Source organism: Ovis aries, chromosome 26 (assembly GCF_016772045.2).
Source record: "Ovis aries strain OAR_USU_Benz2616 breed Rambouillet chromosome 26, ARS-UI_Ramb_v3.0, whole genome shotgun sequence".
NCBI classification, from domain to species: Eukaryota; Metazoa; Chordata; class Mammalia; order Artiodactyla; family Bovidae; genus Ovis; species Ovis aries.
Genome location: NC_056079.1, coordinates 35,616,717 through 35,636,284, shown reverse-complemented (window position 1 = coordinate 35,636,284; position 19,568 = coordinate 35,616,717). Strand labels below are relative to the sequence as shown.

The 19,568-nt window shown below is 48.6% G+C and overlaps 1 long non-coding RNA gene across 2 annotated transcripts; it reads left to right on the top strand.

Annotated features, from left to right (window-relative positions):
• The first annotated feature begins 1,888 nt into the window (after positions 1–1,888).
• Positions 1,889–19,310, top strand: LOC121818047 (uncharacterized). Of its 2 annotated transcripts, XR_006058154.2 has the most exons (4): positions 1,889–2,218; positions 10,635–16,443; positions 16,549–16,901; positions 18,136–19,310. It is a non-coding gene; the product is annotated as an uncharacterized LOC121818047 (long non-coding RNA). The 2 variants fall into 2 exon arrangements; XR_009598624.1 differs by having other exon boundaries at positions 10,635–16,901.
• The last annotated feature ends 258 nt before the right edge of the window (positions 19,311–19,568 follow it).

The window sequence follows — 19,568 nt, the reverse complement described above, 5'->3', positions numbered from 1 at the left end:
TTTATATGAAATCACAAAAGACCCAGAATTGCCAAAGCAATCGTGAAGAAAATGAACAAAGCTGGAGGCATAACCCTTCCAGACTTCAGACTACACTACAAAGCTACAGTAATCAAAACAGCATGGTATTGTTACAAAAATGAATATGCAGATCAACAGAATAGAATAGAGAACCCAGAAATATACTCATGCACCTACAGTCAATTAATATAGGACAAAGAAAGAAAGAATATACAAATAGAGAAAAGACAGTCTCTTCAGCAAGTGTGCTGGGAAAGCTGGACAGCGGCATGTAAATCAATGAAATTAGAATGCTCCCTCACATCATATACAAAATAAAAATTTAAAAAAAAATTCAAAATGATTTAAAGACCTAAATATGAGACTTGATAACTTCCTTGAAGAGAAAATAGGCAAAACATCCTCTGATATAAATCATAGCAATGTTGTTTAGATCAGTCTCCCAAGACAAAATAACTAAAAGCAAAAGAAAGTAAATAGGACCTAATCAAACTTAAAAGCCTTTGCACCACAACTATCAACAAAATGAAAAGGTGACCAATGGAATGGGAGAAAACATTTGCAAAGAAGACCAACAGGGCTTACTTTCCAAAATGTATCAACAGCTCACATAAGTCAATATCAAAAACCCAAACAACGGAATCAAAAAATACGCAGAAGACCTAAACAGACATTTCTCCAAAGAAGACTTACAGATTGCCAACAGGAATATGAAAAGATGTTCAACACTGCTAATTATTAGAGAAATGCAAATCAAAACTGCAATGAGGTGTCACTTCGCACCGGTCAGAAGGGCCATCATCAAAAAGTCTACAAACAATAAGTGGAAAGGGTGTAGAAAAAAGGGAACCCTCGTATATCCTTGATGGGAGTGTAAGTTGGTGTAGCCCCTATGGAAAAGGAAACGATCCTCAAAACTAAAAATAGAACTACCATATGATCCAGCAATCCTCCTCCTGGGTATATACCCCCCAAAAAGACAGAAACTCTAATTTGAAAAGCTACATGCACCTGAATGTTCATAGCAGCACTGTTTACAATGGCCAAGAAATGGAAGCAACCTAAGTGTTCACTAACAAGATGATTGGTTTAAGAAGATGTGTTATATATATAATATTTATAGGTATATGATTATTAGCCATAAAAAGAATGAAACGTTGCCATTTGTAACAATATGGATGGACCTAAAGATTGTCACATGAAGTAAGTCAGATGGAGAAAGACAAATATTATATGGTATCATTTATATGTGGGATCAAAAAAATATTACAAATTAATCTATATAAGAAAAAGAAATAGACTCACAGACATAGAAAACAAACTTTTGGTTACTAAAGGGTAAAGGGAGAAGGGAAGGATAAATTAAGGGCGTGGGATTAGCAAACTTGTTTGTTAAAAAACTATACAAACTATTTTTCATAAAATAGAAAAGGGAGTTACATTCAATATCTTGTTGTAACTTCAAATGGAAAATAATCTGAAAACAAATAACTGAATCACTTTGCTACACACCTGGAACTAACGCGATTTTGTAAGTCAACTATAGGGCGGTTAGAAACAATCGAGGTAGAGTATCCAGCCAACACTACGATGGGTGGACACCTGTGTGCCCACTCGGGGCTGCCATCCTGAAAAGGTACCAGCCTTGCTGTGAACGGGGAAGGGTCTTCGGTGCCCTTGCTGACACACTTTGTATTAATAATAGCATCCTTGTATGTCCAACCCGAAAGAGAAATATGCAGCTTCACTGCACGATCTGACCCTGAGATGAGTATTTAAAGTCAGAATATTGTGGGAAATCACAGGAAGATATATAGACTTTCCCATTTAGGCCCAGCTATTCAGACACCAGAGAAGGCAATGGCACCCCACTCCAGTACTCTTGCCTGGAAAATCCCATGAATGGAGGAGCCTGGTAGGCTGCAGTCCATGAGGTCGCTAAGAGTCGGACACGACTGAGCAACTTCACTTTCACTTTTCACTTTCATGCATTGGAGAAGGAAATGGCAACCCACTCTAGTGTTCTTGCCTGGAGAATCCCAGGGACAGAGGAGCCTAGTAGGAGGCCATCTATGGGGTCTCACAGAGTCGGACACGACTGAAGTGACTTAGCAGCAGCAGCAGCAGCAGCAGCAGCAGCAGCAGCAGCAGCAGCAGCGTTCAGCCACAGGTTTGCTTCCTCCTCCCAGGAAAGGAGGTAGGTTCCCTCCTGGGAGTAGCAATTTCAGGTCTGCGTAGAAACGGAATCCGAGAGTTGTTCCAAGGGATGCCCGGTCCTTGGATGAGATTTCCGTTCTCTTTATACCTCGGAGGGGAGAGTGTAGAGATTCCAGGGGAAACCCCCCAGTGCGGGGGAGGCGGAGAAGGGCAGGAGTCGCTGGCTGGGCTGAACTGGGGAAGCTGACAAAACGCAACCCCCTCTCAGCCCCCTCGAGCGCCCACTTCCCGGCGCCTCATCATCCCCAACCCGCTGTAAAGCACGGTGTAATCTCGCTTCTAAACACCGAATTACAGCAAACCAGGGGGAAAAAGCCCCGAAAGGAAGATTTAATTTCTGCTTCCCCATGCAAATCCTTTGGCCAGTCATTGAAGGTTCAGAGCAGGACCAATTCAGCTCCTTGTGCAAATTCCAAGCTGAAGGCATTTAGAAAAGAAGAGAGAGCGAGAAGGAGAGAAATTGAATGGATTTACTTTTCTAAGCACCAGCATTAACAAAGGTTCCATTTTCCATGGTTATGGGTCTGGCGAGCCGGCTCTCCCTGACGAGCTCTCCAAACACATGTGCTGGCCTGTTGAAAAGGCCTCACTGTTGACTGACAGATAATTGAAGTGACAAATTGTTTCATTGTATTTGGCAGGGAGAGTGCTGTATTAGATAATTATGGGGAACAGAGGAGCTCTGGGGTCTCAGGTCACAAGACATGCCTGACCCTATTTTCTGAATGTTCTGAATGGAGTCCTGGGTCCCAGAGGACCTGAGTGAGGGGCTCCTTTTTTCTTGATGCTGCGTTTTTGTGTGTGTGTGTGTTTCTTTTTTCCTTCCCCTTTACCTTCCCCTCCCCCTCCTGGTTCACCCCTCCCCCTCTTTTCCGATCTAGTGATTAAGAGCTGAAGCATATAGAGACCTCCAGAGCGGGGAGGGGGCCCTGCTCTCACCCCCATCTAATCCCAATGCCAGTTCCCGGCCATTTAGGAAAATAGCTTGTGGATTTTATCCACAGCAGCAAGTTTGCAAACTCGTCATCCTTGGTTTGGCTGCCCACAGTGGCCTGAAAGGACGCTGGCTGGTGTGGAGGGATGGGGGCTGGGGTCAAGGGAGTCCCTTCAAATGGCTGTGGGCGCTGGGGGCACATCCTGCCAGAATAAAGCGGGTAAGGGGTTTTCTGTGTCATCGGGTCTTCCTGCCTTTGATTTACCTGAAGAAAAATTAGGGGATAAAGAAGAGCTAAAGATTATTGTTAGGTAGTAGCACTCTCTCTTTTCCAGCTAAGCCCCAGGGGGGTCATGCCATTTGTTGGTGGAGAAACAGGGGGCCCTCAGGTTGGAGAACTCCCCATCTGGCACTGTTTGCCTCAAACACGGGGGCCTCCCAGGATATAATGAAAAAAGTTTCTGTGAGGTGAAAATACAAATTATGTCCACCTCTGCCTTTCAAGAAGCTGGAAGTACATCATGTGTAAGGGGTACATGGATGGGTGGATGAGTGGATGGATGGGTGGGTGAATGGATGGATGGGTGGGAGGGTGGGTGGATGGGTAGATGGGTGGATGGGTGGGTTGATGGATGGATGGGTGAATGGGTAAGTGGATGAGTATGTGAATGGGTAAGTGGATGAGTGGATGGACGGATGGGTGGATGGGTAAGTGGATGGGTGTGGTGGATGGGTAAGTGGATGGATAGATGAGTGGATGGATGGATGAGTAGCTGGATGGATGGATGAGTAGATGGATGGGTGAGGGGCTTCCCTATGTCACACCTCCTGCCCTCCCCCACACACCAGGCAGTCATTCTCAGGAGTCGGGGGAAAGGCCCAGGGTTTGAGATGCCTCGGATGGTTCAGGGAGAGCCCAGAGCAGGCCAGATGGGCCAGGAAAGAGCCTCCTTTCTACTTTACAGGAGTAAGTGAGTGGCTGATCTTCCTGTCCTCAGCCTTTAGCAGCTCAGGAAGAGGTGGAGTGTAAACTCGAGTCTGAGGATTTTCAGTCTAAACCTCTCTTGTTTTCTACGGAGCTTTGATGTTTCAGAAGATTCACTTTTCTTTCCAGTGGAAAGGTATTAGAGTTATACAGACTCTCAAGATTTCTCAGTTTCAGCTGAATTTTCACTTTTCCCTCCTGGACTTTTCCCCCCTGCCCCCCCTTTTTATTTTTTGATTTTTCACTCTTAAATAGAAGTCCAGAGGAGAGCCTCAGAAGATGATTGTCATTTGGTTTCTCAAATAATAATAATAATAATAATGGTGGGGACACCTGAAAATTTCTGCAGTATATGTGACCCATGGACTTTCTCTGACTGTTTAAAAAATCCAATAACTTTAAAAAGAACAAAAAATCTCTCCAGTGGTTTTAAGGCAGTCATTCCCTGGGTCAAAAATCTGCTGTGCTCAGTTCAAGACTGGCTTTGACTGACTTACAAAATATATATTCTGTGTGTGTGTGTGTGTGTGTGTGTGTGTGTGTGTGTGTGCATGCACGCTAAGTCATGTCCAGCTCTTTTGTGACTGCATGGACTGTAGCCCACCAGGTTCCTCTGTCCATGGAATTTCCAGGGAATAATACTGCAGTGGGTTACCATTTTCTTTTCCAGGGGACCTTCCCAACCCAGGGATCCTAGTAAGAGCTATTAATTGGAGGGGTTGTGAGTCTGAGGAGAGGGAAGAAAGCAGCACAGGGGCAGTGATGAATAAAAAGGTGTTAGCATCTTGTGACGAGAAGGCAATGGCACCCCACTCCAGTACTCTTGCCTGGAGAATCCCATGGACAGAGGAGCCTGGTGGGCTGCAGTCCATGGGGTCGCTAGGAGTCGGACACGACTGAACAAATTCACTTTCACATTTCCTTTTCATACATTGGAGAAGGAAATGGCAACCCACTCCAGTGTTCTTGCCTGGAGAATCCCAGGAACGGGGCGAGCCTGGTGGGCTGCCGTCTATGGGGTCACACAGAGTCGGACACGGCTAAAGCGACTTAGCAGCAGCAGCAGCATCTTATGATAAGATTATGGCATGGCTCTATGGCGAGTTTTCAAGCACGGCTGCTCTCAATTCCCTGGCACTCGCGTGCTTCTCATCTCATCAGGAGACGCACTCGGATTCCCTTCCTGTAGGACTGACCTTAATGCCTTACCCGAACAGTAGGATACGGCAGAAGTGACTTTCAAGGACTTTATGGCAAGGTCATGAGCACTTTGCAGCTTCCCTGTCTGGATCTCTTAGAATAGTTGCTTCTCGGAACACTCCTTCTTGGGACATCCCTTCCTGCGGCCCAGCCACCATGCTATGAGAAGCCATATGGAGAAGCCACATGAAGTTGTTCCGGTCCTTAACCAACTGACCTCCAGCTGACAGTCAACTGGCAACTGTCATCCATCTGCCAAGTGTTGGCCATCCGGTTGAAATGGAGCAGGAGCCTCTGGGGCTTTCCCAGGATGGCATCACCCACCCCCATGTCCTCTGCCTGCTTTTCGTCTGTAGAAAAACTTGAGTCAAAGAATGCATTTAATCAGAGAAGTCAGAAAATGTAGATGCAAAGGAAAGCAGTCAGATAAGATCAAATAATAATGACCCAGTCGTTAAGGAAAGCCAAGGACCCTCAGTTCCTTGCTTCTCGATAATACTCTGAGCCATGTCCTTTGAACTGCTTTGTAGATACTGGAATCCTCACCAGGTGGAAGAAGCTAACTTTACATCACGACTAGACTGGAGTCATGATACAAGCTGACACTGTTCCAAGAACTGGCCTCAAAGAAATGGGAACAGACTAACCCTTGAACTAAAGATGAACTGACTTAAAACAGTTAAGAGGACGCTGATCAGACCATGGATGACCAATTTTAAGATAACTGTCAGAGCTGACTGTTCTTTTCTGCATGTAGTCCCCCTCCTCTGTCTATACACCCAGGAAACTCCCCTTTAAAAGCTCTGGCCCAGTGAAATGTGGGGAGGGGACGAGAGGGGAATTGGCCTTTGGGCATGAGTCTGCCTTCTCCCCATGAACAAAGCAAGCTTTCCTTTTCACCAACACTTGCACCTCGAGTCTTACTTTTAAGCCGTGAGCAGACTGAGCCAACAGAAAACTTCAGTCCTGACCCCTCTCTATCCAAATACAACCCAGGAGACATCTTAAACAAGCACAGCCCAACTGCCCCATCAACAGACACATGAGAGGCAGTAACCAATTATTGTTTCAAGCCATGATGTTTTGGAATTGTTTGTTAATCAGCCAGGTGGCCAGAACACACACACACACACAAAATGAGGCTCTGGCCCTAAAACCTTGTCTCAGGGAAGGAGCTAAAGAGAGAAGGGGGACTCCAGAAGAGGCAGGAGAAACAGAACACTGTCTATAAACAGTAGAGAAAGCAGAGACCTAGAAGAAGGACGCAGAAATTCTATGGCCCAAAGGATGTTTCAGCTGATGGAAGCATGCAGCCGGCCCCAAATGCTTTGACGTGCTAGGGGAACAGCGGCATGGTTTTCTCTCCTTCTTATTAAAAGGGTGCTTTTCCTCATGACATCAGTCTGGAGGACTCACCATGCTAGGCAGCCTCTCCTCCCCTTCCTTCTTTAACCTGTGCAGCTGAGTGACGACAGACCCGATTCCCTTGACGGGGAGGGAGTATAATGTGGGGGTTCTCCGTGTGGGGTAAGTAAAGGTGGAGGGTGTTTTCACGAACCTGAGTGATGAGTTTTGAGAGTTCGCATCCAGAAGCTGGAGAGGTTTGCAGAAATCCAAGGTTCATCAGGAAAACAGTCTGGGGACTCTGTCAACTCAGTCCCTTGACCCCACTCAGAGCTGGATGCAGGAGCAAGCACAAGTCAGTGACATCAAAGGTCCTTGCCTGGGGTTCCCATCTCTTTTGCCCAGTGGACATATTTCCTGTTTCCTTTTCCCTGCTTCTCCCTCCCATTGCACCTTCTGGCAGAGACCCTTCCGGGGTGATTTAAATACCTCTTTGGAAATGAATGGTCTCCGCCCTTTCTGTTTCTAAACCTCCCTTTTGGAGTCAGGCTCCCAGGTGGACCTGGACCTGCACTCTGGCAAACAGGCATGCCCTCCTGGGGCCTCAGCCTGGAGGGAGACTGCAGGCAAACCACCCTGCTGGCTGTCCCTTCTGAAAGAAGAACAAAGAGGAGATGGATATTCCTTGAGAAAATTCAATATGAAAAATTCAGTTTTCATAGAAGGTACATTAGAGAGCTATTCATACTGTAGGAGGCATTCCTTTAAACGTCCACTAGTGCATTTAAATATAATTTGATTTTAAACCTTCACCAAAGTAGCATTTCATCAGGCTGTGTTTACCATGTAAAGTGAGAGGGACCGATGTTTATAAGAAGGGAATCTAGCAGAAAGTGCCTTAGTCTAGAGACAAAGGGAGCCCTTGATTGATTTCTCAGAGGGGGAGATATTTTTCTACCTTCTGGAGTTAAAAACAAACAGCCACAGAGGTGGACAAATCAGGCTTTCTGTCGTCAGTCCACTTCACCAAGTGCTTTGTAAAAGAACCTATATGCTCCCATTTGGAATATGCCAAGTAAAGAGTTTCAAACTAGTAGAGTATACATACTAGGAAGAAGCCATCGTAAAGAAATATATAACAAGGTAAAACAAACCTTACTATTGTAAAAGGGTGTAACATGAGGCAATATTCTTTATTTCTATAAAAACAGGCTGATACTCTTAGGTCTCAGGAATGGAAAATGCATTTTGCCGAATTATCGAGAAAGAAATGTCTAGATCTATCTGTGAAGACCTTTAGATTCTAAGTTAAACTTCCCAGACAAACTCATTCTCAGGGTAAATCAAAATCAAATCCAAACAACCAAGCTAAACAAATAGACCAGAAGCCGACAATAACAAAAACAAAAGTGAAAAAAAAATTTTTTTAAATTAAAGGCTTTGTGGAAAGAAATTACAGTTAGAGTGGAGGAGAAATGGAAGCCTAATTCGGTTTGATTCCATGTAATTCAACTCAGCTCAGCCCACCCCAGACCAACCTAACCCAACTCAACCCAGTCCATTCCAATCCAATCCGGTCTCATCCACCCTAATCTAATATTTATTGAGTGCCTACTATATGCTGGCAGACTGTTAGATTCTGTGGATTCGGAATAGAGTGGGACACACTCTCTGCTCCCAAGCAGCTCTGTTTGCAGCGTCTGCAGAGGATCAGATGTACATTCATACATGAGAAGAGGTCCCGGGCTAGTCCATTGCTTCCTGGCCCTCTGGGAAAGCCCTGCCCTTATGACCCCACCTCTGTGCTGCCAGCTCAGCCCAGTGCCTTCTTACCTCTGCACAGAGGGGGTACCACAGCTCCATGTGCGTGGCCGGGGGTGGGGGGTGCCCATGGGCAATGTGCCTGGTCAGATAGAGCTCATCTTTTCCAGCACATTTGCTAGAGCTTAAATTTCATTTATGATCCCTTTTATTTCTCTCCCACTGTCAGCCTAGCACAAATAATAATTATTAAAGCCCTTTCCCCACCATCGAAATAAAATACAGCTAGAGAGCTAAAGCACAGCCAGTCCATTGAGAGCTGACTGAAGCTGGGTAAGACCAATAATTCAAAACAGATGAACGAACGGCAAATACTATGGGCTCAGTATCCCAGGCTGACCTGACCTTTGAAACTTGCTGAAAGTTATCCTTGAAATTCCCCAGAACTCCTTGAATAACTTCTGTAAAAGGCTTATTTATCACAAAGTCATAAATAATATTCGCTAGGTATTTGCTCCATCTATCTAGAAAATGAACGAGGCCAGAAGGCGTGAGCTCAGTGGCTGAGCTGGGGTGGGGGTGGGGTGAGCCAGGGTTGTGGGGTGACCGCTCACAGCTCTGGGGAGAAAGTACAGAGGGGCTGCAGCTTTCCATCTTCCGAACGTGGGGGTGGGGGGTGTAACAGGAGGGTTGCTTGAAGAATCTGTTTCAATACAGCAGATTTTAATTTCATTGCCTCTACGCAGAGGTGGCTGCAGATGGCTGTCAAGAGACATAGCTCTGGCAAATAATTCAAGTGATACTTTTACAATCACCGAATTGTTTCTGGGCAAGATCCCAAAGTCCCTTCCTCATGAGACAGGCGCTCTGCAACTGCCTTCTGTGAACACTAGAGGCCCGAGTCATTCATTCATTCACTCAACAAATCTATCCAAAGGCATCATCCTCGTGTTTTGAGGGCTATAGAAATAATAAGGATTCAATTACATCTTCCAAGGAATCTTTGTCATTAGAGAGACAGAAAAATATGCCAACATCTAGGACACAATGCGGAAAGCGATAAGCATCTTAGGGCAGGAACACAGACAGGGCACGAGGAATCCAGAGGATGACTTCCTGCTTATGGGGGCAGGCAGTGGTAAGAGGGGGGCAGGGGAGGAGATGAGAGGATTTCTAGAGGAAACCCCACCGAGCGGAATCGCAAAGTCTGGGAAGGATTTAGCAGGGCAGGGGTGAATCCTTCCAAGATGAATGGAGTGTGAGAAGATCAAATATAGACAGATACAAGGCTTGGCCCCAAACAGGCTATGAATTTAAAGAGGGGTTGGTGGTGGGAAGGGAGGCAGGGAAACTAGGACCACTGACAATGCTTCTCATAAGATCTAAGGAAGATGCTGTTACGAAGAGAAAGGGATGCTCCACACCTATCATGCAGAGTGACAGACAGAAGTTGGCATCTAATCGTGTGGGTGTTGCGGGGTGGGAAGGCAGATGAAGGGATCCTCAAGCAGTGATGTTAAGACCATTTCCTCTCTCTAGTGTGTGATGCTATTAAAGATGATGCTATTCAGCCTCACAGTCTGAGTCTGCCTGCAGGGAATTGGGGGTCAGCAGGGAAGTTAGGAAGTGATGCCTGCTTGCGGGAGAGAATCACAAAGGACAGTCGACTGTGTCTTAGGCAGCTGACAGCTGGGCCAGGAAAGGTATGAAGTATTTGCAGGTGAAGGGGATGGAGCCTGTCGGGGGAGGCTGAGGAAAGGGAGGGGTAAGCAAAGAAGGGGTGCACAGCTTGCAGGAGGAAGCCTGGGCTCTCAGGAGCGGATGTCTGGGAAAGTCGAGGTGGGGAGAGAGGGGAGTCAAGAGAGTGCCTGGGGAGTTCCCTGCCAGTCCAGCAGTTGAGAGACTCCAAGCTTCCAATACAGGGGCCGGGGGTTCAGTCTCTGGCTGGGGAACTATGATCTCACATGCTGTGTAGTTAAAAAATAAAATGAATAAATAGGGGGAAAAGTAACTGTAAAAAAATGAGCGCTTGTCCTCCCTCTGATGAGGTCAGAGGACACAGAGAGCCACCTTAAGGTCTGGAGAGGCGGTTGGTGCTGCACCAGGTCGGCAGGAAGCAGTGGTCAGGACCTCCTGCCTGATGTTTTGCCTCTGTTTTTATTCTTTATCCAGGGCTGATGTTGGAGCTGAAAGGCCAATACTTTGGCTACCTCATGTGAAGAGCTGACTCACTGGAAAAGACCCTGATGCTGGGGAAGACTGAGGGCAGGAGGAGAAGGGGACAACAGAGGGTGAGATGGTTGGATGGCATCACCGACTCAATGGACATGGGTTTGGGTGGACTCTGGGAGTTGGTGATGGACAGGGAGGCCTGGCGGCCAGCAGTTCATGGAGTCGCAAAGAGTCGGACATGACTGAGCGGCTCAACTGAAGGTCCACTGGGCTCAGCTGGGAGCTGTGTCTCCACCATTCCTCCCTGGAGTACAGAGCTCTGAACTGGGTGGTTGGGCTGTTTGTCTTTTCTGGGGAACCGAGCCCTTTGGCAGGATGGTGGCTGGATAGATTGGAGAGGGCAGGTTTGCCATGCCAAGGAGCTTTGCCCCTCGATGCTCTGAAGACCCTGCTTGCTTTTCCTTGTTCTTCGGTGGCCTTCTTGGTGACCCCCAGAGGACACGTGCTGTCTGCAGAGCACAGCACAACTGGTTGTGACGGAAGCCTCACCAGGAGCTTGACGCGGTTCCTGCTCTTATCCTAGAGTGTTAGAGCTGAACCAGGGCTGAGGGGTCATATTGACCAGGGGCCTCTAATCTGTTTGCCCAGGAAACCAGGTCTGGACTGAGTGTCCCAGCAGCTACTGGAGAAGCCCTCCAGGGTCACGGAGGGAGCCTGGCTGTGCAGCTTGGGTTGGTGTCTCCCCACCAGGGCAGATGTGATGCCAGGCTTCAGAGATGGAGTGAGGAACCAAGCTGCTAAAAAGGTGCAGAAATGACTCATGGGGGTGATCTCCACCCAGCAGTACCATGAGCTGGGGCCTGGTGGCTCAGACAGTAGAGGATCTGCCTGCAGTGCCAGAGACCTGGGTTCGACCCCTGGGTCGGGAAGTTCCCCTGGAGAAAGGCATGGCAACTCACTCTAGTATTCTTGCCTGGAGAGTTCCATAGACAGAGGAGCCTGGCAGGCTACAGTCCATGGGGTAATGAAGAGTCAGACATGAGTGAAGCAACTAACATGATGATGCCTGGTGGAGAGTAGGTGCTTAATAAACATGAGTTGAAATAAAAAAGTGAGGACATTCATTAATTCCATTGTGATTAGGGAAGGGATAAAGGTTAAGGAATTAGGGGTTTTGATTATGAGTTCAGCCTCTTCTCTCTGCACCATAAGCTTTTCAGCTTCTTCTTGAAATTCCAGAGTCTTCCTCCAGGCCTGAGCGACTCAGTTCTCTTTAGGCACCTGGAGTGTTAGACCTCCGTTCACTGTTCACTCACTCACTCCTTATTTAGTAATTATTTTTCTTTCTTCCTCTCTCTTTCTTTTCCTCTTTTTTCAACTACACCATGAAGGCATTGTTAATTGGGCATCTATTGTAAGTCAGGTAAGGAAGAGATATTCTTGATGGTCCCTGTAGGACTGCGTATAAATAAAAGGCAGCCTGGTGGCTCATGTCCCCGGGTGGTGGGTGCCCTTGCCTGGACTCACACCATCCTGCCTGCCCTCTGATTTCCCTCCCTCTCAGAGCCTGGGCTTTGTCACGTGACTTGCTCTGGCTGCTGGGAAGCCAGCAGAGGCTGAGAAGCACCTGTGCGGTGGGATCAGTCCTCTCCCCATTGTGAGAACCTGTGTCTGCCACCACGTGAAGAAGCTTCCGGTGATGGGAGACACTCTCCCTGGTTGTTCTGTCATCCTGATTGGCAGTCTGCCATCAACCAGATGTGGAAGTCATCCCATTACATTTCAGGGCTGTTTGTGAAAGTGAAGTCATTCAGTCATGTCCGACTCTGTGACCCCGTGGACTGTAGCCTACCAGGCTTCCCCATCCATGGGATTTTTCAGGCAAGAGTACCAGAGAGGGTTGCCATTTCCTTCTCCAGGGGATCTTCCCAACCCAGGGATCAAACCCTGGTCTCCTGAATTGCAGGCAGATGCTTTACCCTCTGAGCCACCAGTTCAGTTCAGTTCAGTCGCTCAGTCTGTGTCCGACTCTTTGAGACCCCATGAATCGCAGCAAGCCAGGCCTCCCTGTCCATCACCAACTTCTGGAGTTCACCCAAACTCATGTGCATTGAATCAGTGATGCCATCCAGCCATCTCATCCTCTGTCGTCCCCTTCTCCTCCTGCTCCCAATCCCTCCCAGCATCAGGGTCTTTTCCAATGAGTCAACTCTTCGCATGAGGTGGCCAAAGTATTGGAGTTTCAGCCTTAGCATTAGTCCTTCCAATGAACACCCAGGACTGGTCTCCTTTAGGATAGACTGGTTGGATCTCCTTGAAGTCCAAGGGAATCTCAAGAGTCTTCTCCAGCACCATATTTCAAAAGCATCAATTCTTCTGCGCTCAGCTTTCTTCACAGTCCAACTCTCATATCCATGGCATCTGGTCCCATCACTTCATGGGAAATTGATGGGAAAACAGGGGAAACAGTGTCAGACTTTATTTTGGGGGGCTCCAAAATCACTGCAGATGGTGATTGCAGCCATGAAATTAAAAGACACTTACTCCTTGGAAGGAAAGATATGACCAACCTAGATAGCATATTCAAAAGCAGAGATATTACTTTGCCAGCAAAGGTCCATCTAGTCAAGGCTATGGTTTTTCCAGGGGTCATGTATGGATGTGAGCCACCAGGGACACCCATTATCCTTGAGAGGCTGTGAAAAGCGAGCTTCTAATGTCTTTCCAACTAAAAATTTAATCTTGCATCAGGATGGGCCATGCTTTAGTCCCCGAGTCATTCTCCAGCTATGGATCTCATTTTATTTTGTTCACACTTATTTTTAAAATTTTAATTTTATTTATTTTTTAATTGAAGGATCTTTGCTTTACAGAAGTGTGTTGGTTTCTGCCAAACATCAGCATGAATCAGCCATTGGTATATATATGTCCCCTCCCTCTTGAAACTCCCTCCCATCTCCCACCCCTTCCTACCCATCTAGTTTGTTTCAGAGCCCCATCTGAGTTCCCTGAGTTATACAGCAAATTCCCATTGGCTATCTATTTTACATATGGTAATGTAAGTTTCCGTGTTACTCTCTCCATCCATCCCACCCTCTCCTTCCTCCTCCCCTTGTTCACCCTCTCAAAAATTTTTTTGACTTATTTACTTGTTTGCACCAGGTTTTAGCTGTGGCATGCAGGATCCAGTTCCCTGACCAGGGATGGAACTCAGGCCCCCTGTTTTGAGGGTGCGGAGCCTTAGCCACTGGACCATGAGGGAAGCTCCTTGTTCACACTTTCTTGAAAGCCATTTGCTCTCTTCCAACCTCTGGCCTGAAATCAACAATAACTATTTATTGGCCTTGCTTCAAAAGATGCAAAATATGAGCAGTCTCCACCAAATTCCCTGGTCTGCTGGGAGTGGGTGCAGCTGAGGAAGAAATGTGCATCTCCCGGGCACCCCCAGGGAGCACGGGAGAGCTGCTCCTTCAACCAAGGAGCCTTGCAGACTGGGCTCCACTCTGTCAGGCACCCGAATGGAGGGCACCCATCACCCTCCATCCACGAGGAGCCTTAAAGGGCCAGGGATGGCCTTCCTGCTGCGAGGCCCCAAGGGGCAGCGTCTCTGTCCACCCACTCAGGAGTCTTCCCTGGTTGAGGGCAGAGTCTCAGCTTCTGGGGCACGAAGACCCAGCTGAGGAGTCTATGCTTTGTTATAAGAGGGGATGGTTCCAGAGGGTTGAGTTGGAGCCTGCTTTGGGGGTGCTCTGTGATTCAGTGGTCCCTGAATTTGTGCAGCGACTTCTAGGGCTGGGGAGACTGTTAAGAAGATGGATAAGGGGTGCAGATACTGAAGTAAGAGGTGATGGCGATGGATATGCAGTGATAACTGCGGCGGGAGTCAGGTGTCACTGGTCCTGCTGGCGGGCTGATGGTGCTCGCAGTGCTGTAGGGCGGGTTTGCGCGTGGCCAGCCTGGGTGCTGCCCGCTTGCACAGGGCACCCTCTCTCTGGCTCTGCCACCTCCAACCTCAGGCTTTTTCACTCCAGTCATCCTGCCGACGCCTTGAACATCCAACACCCCCTCCTGCCAAATCCATGTCCCTTCCTCTGTCACAGTCCTTCTGGGCTCTGGGCTCTACCAACAGACAGTTCAGCCCAGATAAAGGCAGCCCGGTTAATCTGTATGCTACTGCCAGTGTTCCCGTTTCAGATAATACGCTCGTTACTGCAGGCACGTGGCCGGGCTCTTGGAGAAGGTCATGGACCAGCAAGACTCGGGCTGGGGTTTGGTTTGTACCTGGGGGTCCTGGGGAGAGCTTGAACAGATGGGGTCTCACTGCCGCTTAAGCCATCATGAGGGTATGGCCTCCTCTGGGGTCTGACGCTGACCTCTGAGCTGGGGCAGCAGAAAAGTCATGGGCTTTGGAGTCAGATGAATCTGATTTGGCCCCTTACAATCTCTGTGACTTACAGTTTCACTTCCTGCCTCTGGACCTCAGTATTTCGCATCTGGATAGGAAAGTATCTCATCTAATAGGAAAAGTAAACCCTTTCCTAGCAAGTGTGGGCTTGCTGTGAGAATTGGAAAGAATAAATGAAAAATAGTTACCCAGGGTGGGTCCCCGCCGACGGCAGTTCTGGGATGAGGGGGTCCTCTGCCTGAAGCCTTGGGGACACAGGGTGCCCCCAAGCTCAGGGCTGCAGGCTTGGCTCTGGAGTCAGACCCCGTGGGGTCCAAGGCTGGTTCCACCACTTATGAGATGAGTGACTTTGAGAAAGCTACTTTTCTGGGCCCTGGTTTCCTTGTCTGTAAGGGGGCAGTGACAGTCCTTAAGTCATAGGGACTAAGTAAGGGATCTCGGAGTATGATGGAGCTGGCACAGTACCAGGCTAGAAGCATGGTTCTAGGGGCCTGGGGGAGGACTTCACAGGCTGACCGTTTTGTCTCCTCTCTCTCAGCTCTGTCTCTCACCAGTGGTGGGGTCACTGCTGGGGCAGAGGCACTGGGGAGCAAGTTGTGGGGCCCGGGGGGCTCAGGGTGGAGGTGCCTGCCCCATACTGCAGAGGGCAGGGGTTCTCAGGGTGTGACGGATCAGAGCATCTCACCTTAAGAGGCCTGGAGAGCTACAGACAGAACTCTCTGGGAGGGACAGCCTGGGGCCTGGGGTGTGAGAGGTTTGGCATGCAGGTGGAAGGGAAAGAACTTCAGCTTTTGTTTAGCTCCTGGGTGTGTTAGAGCATTATTCATATACTGATACATTATCTCCATTAGTCTTTGTGGACTATGTATGTTATTGCGTTTTTAAAATTCTTTTTTGGCTGTGTCACGTGGCATGTGGGATCTTAGCTCCCTGACCAGGGATCGAACCCATGCCTCTGCAATAGAAGTGCAGAGTCCTAGCCACAGGGAAAGTCTCGGGTATGTTATTATCCCTCTGCTTTGCAGACAAGGAACCCAAGGCAGAGTGGTTTCTATCTGCTGAGGTCATGCGGAGAGTGGCTGAAGGGAGAGGGACTAAGCCAGGTGTTTGTGGGGCTCCAGAGCTCCTCCTGGGCAGAGGCTGGGCAGCCGCCCCAGTGGCTTCGGCATGATCCGTGGATCCTCCAGTTACCAGCGAGGCCAAAGCGAGCTATGTGACTCGGGGTCAGCTGCATCCTTGGGGTGTGGCTCCACGAATCGGTCAATTAGCAGACACAGACAGACTCCAGCTTCGAACGCAGGCTCAGGCTCGGGGCGGCAGGGGAAGGAGACCTGCTGAGCTTGCCAACTTGCAGCAGAGTCACCAGCTTTCAGTTTGCTGAAATCGCCTCTGAAACTCCGGATGGTAAGACGTCACAGACCCTCCCTTTTTCTCTTCTCCTGGAACCGTTCTTGACCACAATTTCTACTGCCCGTTTGTTTTGTTGGGTTGTTTCTCTTTCTCCTGCAGAAAAGATACTTGGATCGAAAAGACAAGACAAACAAAAGCCTCAGTGAGATGAGAATTGCGGCTGATGGAGTTCTGGCTAACTGAAGCATCCTGCGGAAAGGCGGCTTTTATCCCTGTCACTCAGCATCGGTTTAGTGTGTTATCTGCCATCGCCACTGACGACCAGCGAGTCCTGTGTGTGGTCACGTTACCTTCTGGGGTGTGTCTGTGCCAGGGGATAAAGGGGCCCAGTAGGTGGGTCTGTCCCTCCCTGATCTCCTGTAAGGGTCAGTGGCCCTTGGAGAGGAGGTGGATCTCATGGGGCCGAGCCAGCCCTGCTCCGTCTTTGCACGTGTTCTGCGCAGTGATCCCAGGTCTGTGTGATGGTTGCGACTGAAATGGGTACCAGGTGGGGGAGGGGCAGGAGGGAGACGTTGAGAGAAGGGCTGCAGGTCTGGCATCTTCAGTGGGCGGGGCCTTTCTGGTTAGGAGGCTGGCGGTCCCCAGGGCCTTTTGTTTATCGTTCTTTCCTGTGTCTTCCTTCCTCCTTTCTCCTTCCCCGTTTTAAGTTTGGAGCCAAGTTGCAGAGGGCCCTGACTTTAGGCTTTGCTGGGAGAGGCAGTCAGGGTCCACGCAGGGTTTTTGGCTAGTGGGTGCCTGTCCTGAGCAGTGCTGACACACAGCTGGCAGAGACAGCAACACCAGGAAGGGCTTTCCGTGGCTCTTCTTGGATGCCAGGGGGTGAGTCCACACCCACTCTCGCTCCCTGACCTGGAGGTGCCTGCCATGACTTGCTCGGTCATTCCTCTCCTGCCCAGCACTGCGAGCCACTCCCATTAAGCTGAGGATCCATGGAAGCCCCGCCAGACTTAACTGGATGACTAAGTGATGGGTCACTCTTATGGAAGGAAAACATTGACCAGAAGAACCTGTCCAAGGGAAGCAGTGAGTGAGTGAAGTCGCTCAGTCATGTCTAGCTCTTTGCGACCCCATGAACTCTAGCCCACCAGGCTCCTCCGTCCTTGGGATTCTCCAGGCAAGAATACTGGAGTGGGTTGCCATTTCCTTCTCCAGGGGAACTTCCCAACCCAGGGATCAAACCCAGGTCTCCCGCATTGCAGGCAGACGCTTTAACCTCTGAGCCACCAGGGAAGCCCAATTAAACTTTGTCAGAGACAGAGAGGAATCGCTTGGTAGATGTACATGTCCCAGCCATGACCGGAGAGGCAATGGCACCCCACTCCAGTACTCTCACCTGGGAAATCCCATGGACGGAGGAGGCTGGTGGGCCGCAGTTTACGGGGTTGCTAAGAGTCGGACATGACTAAGCGAGTTCACTTTCACTTTTCACTTGCATGCATTGGAGAAGGAAATGGCAACACTCCAGTGTTCTTGCTTGGAGAATCCCAGGGACGGGGGAGCCTGGTGGGCTGCCGTCTATGGGGTCGCACAGAGTCGGACATGACTGAAGCAACTGAGCAGCAGCAGCAGCAGCAGCAGCAGCAATCTCTGCTGTATAGCAAAATGATTTCAGCTATATATATTTATATACAAATATGCACACATTCAGTTATATATATGTATACTTACATAGCTATGGTTTTTCAGTCGTCATGTATGGATGTGAGAATTGGACCATAAAGAAGGCTGAGTGTTGAAGAATTGATGCTTTGGAATTGTGATACTAGAGAAGACTCTTGAGAGTTCCTTGGACAGCAAGGAGATCAAACCAGTCAATCCTCAAGGAAATCAATCCTGAATATTCACTGGAAGGGCTGATGAAGCTAAAACTCCAACACTTTGGCCACCTGATGCAAAGAATTGACTCATTGGAAAAGACCCTGAAGCTGGGAAAGATTGAAGGCGGGAGGAGAAGGGGACAAGAAAGAATGTGCTGGTTGGATGGCATCATCGACTCAATGGACACGAGTTTGAGCAAACTGCAGGAGATTGTAAAGAACAGGGAAGCCTGGTGTGCTAGAGTGCATGGGATTGCAGAGCTGGACACGACTGAGTGACTGAACAATATATATACGGATATATATCCACATATACGCATTCTTTTTCATGTTCTTTTCCATTCTGGTTTATTACACGATATTGACTATAGTTCCCTGTGCTGTAGAGTAGGACCTTGCTGTATCCATTCTCTCCATTTATAGTCTGCATCCACTAACCCCGGACTTTCACTCCATCCCTTCCCCACACTTCCTTGGCAACCACAAGTCATGACTGTCCTTTTGAATGAGAGGTGAGCTTAGTTCTGACAATACTTTAAAGAGTGTGAAAAGGTATTTTGTCCACAATAATTATCTCTCCCCCACCACTGCCCTAGGCCTTGGGCACTGTTAGGCCTTCTTCTGGGTTAAGGACTACACGGCCCCCAGTGTATAAACACTTAGGGAAGGGGAACCCATAGAACTCTCGGGCCCTAACACCTCAGGATGAATGGACTCCTCAGGTCAGCAGATCTGTATGCTGCCAGCTTCTGAGGACCAGCACCCAGGACTGGATGGATGCAGAGTATTTTTAACAAACACTGAACAAGCATCTGCTTGTTAAGTGTGCCAGCGTCTACACCGGAGCTGGAACTGGGGAAATAAAGATGAATACATCTCGGTCGCTTGCAGTAGCTGTTCAGAGGGTCCTGCAATCTGGTAAAGAAGAAGCATCACTAACCTTTTGCAGGGGATGAGGACTATTGACAGGCGTTGTTAGCGTCTCCATGGGTTACCTCCTCTAAATGCATTAATGCACCCTTGTAAAAAGCTACTAGGATCGTTACTATTTTAGGCTGAGGAAACATGCTCAAAAGCAGGTATACATCATGTTAAAATCAAATGAGGGAGAGCTGGGGGGGTGGACAGGGGTTGGCAAGCGACCTGGTGTGGACTTAGCCAGACTCCAGCATCCATGCTGAGTCTGCGGGGCTAAGAGATAGAAAGGCTGTTTTAACACCTGACCTCCACGGTGAGGTTAGGAGGAGAGAAGCCAGCCAGACCCTGGGGCAGGAGAACAGAGCACGGGGTTAGGCAGGGAAG